The following is a 2,500-nucleotide window of genomic DNA, read 5'->3' on the forward strand; positions in this document are numbered from 1 at the left end:
GGTCTTCCATCCGGGGACTTCATATGAGTTGTACCTCATTACTTGGTTCTTTCCCCAGACGAGGGTCAACCTCTCATTTCGTTTCTGTAGAGTGAATTGTTGCGTGCGTCGGCGCGAAGACGGAGGCGGTTTAAGACGTGAAAGAAAGGCGTTGGAGTCGTCTAGGTTTGTTTGAATTATTTCAGCACGACAGTAAAAGCATGATAGATTAAAGGGACACCGAAGATGCATTAATGCTTCCCTTTCTTGTGGACACGGACACCGTCATTAAAACCGCGTTATCGTCCGTCCCAACGCCGGACACCAAAGAGCTTTTGTTCGGAGACCGAGCCTTTGTAACTATTGGTTCACGCCATAATCCCCACCGGGTATGAACATTAAAACATCTCGGACGCACATTAGTATGCACCAGATGCCCGTTTGCTCCGTAACCTCCAGCAAAGTTGTCTGTGGAACCTGATGATTGTGCCTTGTGAGCGATGTTGCATGGCGGTTGTGGTGCCGGGGCTGTGGTGAGGCTCCGAGTTATTTTATTTTATCAGCAGACGGTCAGTTATGGAGTTGCTGTTCCTTTGAACTGAAGGAAAAAATGGGTGCTCGGGTGATTTCTCTTTCTGGTAATTTTTGTCGATGGGGGTTATTGACGATGGGATCCTGGTGGGATGTCTTCAGTTTGTTCTAAGTTGGATTGTGAGTTGTTGTGTGTGGTGGGGGGGGGGGGGTGAGTGATTTGTCGGGTTAAGTCAATGTCTGTATATATACTTATAGGCCTTGCGTAAAGCGGCGTGGCCAGCTACGTGGGACGACCCCGTGAGGGACGACATCTAGCAGGGCTCATTCGCATGCTTGTGTAATAAAATATGTCTTTTTTTTTTCTTATTATTTTTAAAGTTTTCTATCAATTAACGTCTATTTTTTTTCTTTTACAGGTATGTTGTCTCATTTACGACGATCAAGCTAAGGGTGCTCTCACGTATGTATAACTTATCTTTGAATGAAAGTAAAAAAAAAAAAAGAAAAAAAAAAGTGAGTAATGTCGCCTGAAAGAGTATGTTTGCTCCCATTGTATATTGTAGTTACTCCCCTGTTTTGGAGAGAGAACGAGTATATGAGAAAGAACGAGGCGTAGGTGAGAGCTTGGATTTCAGGACCGAACTCGTTGTATATACCTTGGCGAAGACAAGTGGGAATCTACACGAGTACTTCTTTAGGGAAACTAGTAGAAACGAGGGAAAGTCGCTAAGGAGAAGTGTTTTTGGTGTAGATGCCTGAAAAGGGAAGGCACTCGGTGGTGGTGTTGATGTGTGTTGGCGTAAAGGACAGCGAGTTCGAGGCCGGCTCGGGGGCGGAGGAAGGGTTACATGGAGGGGGAAGGAGGAGGCGGCGTCAAGTGTAGGCTAAGGTATAAACACGGCACTGGGGAGACGAGCAGCGAACAAAGCAGTGTTTACCACCACATGTAAACACTAGTGAGACGATGGCCTGCCTGGCGCTGTGTCGACGGGGGAGCATTATGGGGGAAAAAGGGCAGCGGTGGCTCCTTGCTTTGTCTGCCTCGTGGGACTACTCGTAACCTACAAAAATGTTGATGTTGAACTGCATTTTTATTGATTGTGATCAGCGAGAAGAGCGTGTCAGGATTAGAGGGAAGCTAGATTTAAAGATTTGGATTCATGCTCGCCTTGCGTCACGCTGACGTATCACGCGTTTTCCTGAAGATGATGGTGTGGTGTAACGGACAGGGCGAAGCCGTTTCTCGTATCTCTCATGACAAGTTATGGAAACAATTCTATGCGTCAGTATCCATAAAATTAGCAAGTAGAATAAAGTGTGCCTCGGTGATATATTAGCATTATGCAGAATGACGTCAGATGATAGAGTGCCATCACATTCGCCCGAGTCTCGCAAGGTCTCGCGTGTCGGGGCGAGATAGTGTTTAAGTTATCAGCGTTGACTAGTGACGGAATGTCTTGTATGAGGCTCGCATGTCTCCTCGTTGTTACTTCCTCCCGAGAATGCACGCCACGCCACGCGTGTGACACATCGCCACACTATGCAGGGGAGTTTTTATGTGTTTTTGCTTTATTTGGGTTTTATCCGTTACTTGTGGTCGTCGAGGTGGAATTGGCTGCGTGACGCGAGCGTGACACGACAGGGTCTCTTGACACTCGGTGATCAAGAATGACTTGAGGGCCCGCTCGCTGTGACGCGCCTCTCTTTACACGACTAAGGAGTGTCGACCCTTATTAGGTTAGAAGTCAGTTATAAATCAAATCCCCAGTGACAGTGTGGGTGTGTCGTGCGGGACGACCACGCTTTGCAGGCCATGAGGGTAAGGGGGGGGAGAGCTCTCTGTCACCCTCTTCCGGCGCTCTTGAGGGTTGAGGGCCTTAGGGGGCTGTTACTTTTTCTTCCTTTTCTTTTTGAGCAATTTGAAAGGCGTTCAGAATGAAGGAAGAGACGCTTGCGATCGGAAGCAGGCTATTAAAGCTCGTGACGT

At 47.7% G+C, this 2,500-nt stretch overlaps 1 protein-coding gene across 5 annotated transcripts in view; it reads left to right on the forward strand.

Annotated features, from left to right (window-relative positions):
• The window catches only part of LOC125032714 (transcription factor 12-like), a 383,054-nt gene that overhangs the window by 293,664 nt on the left and 86,890 nt on the right, over positions 1–2,500 (forward strand). The gene's annotated exons all lie outside the window — the stretch shown is intronic.

Source organism: Penaeus chinensis, chromosome 15 (assembly GCF_019202785.1).
Source record: "Penaeus chinensis breed Huanghai No. 1 chromosome 15, ASM1920278v2, whole genome shotgun sequence".
Classification (NCBI taxonomy): Eukaryota; Metazoa; Arthropoda; class Malacostraca; order Decapoda; family Penaeidae; genus Penaeus; species Penaeus chinensis.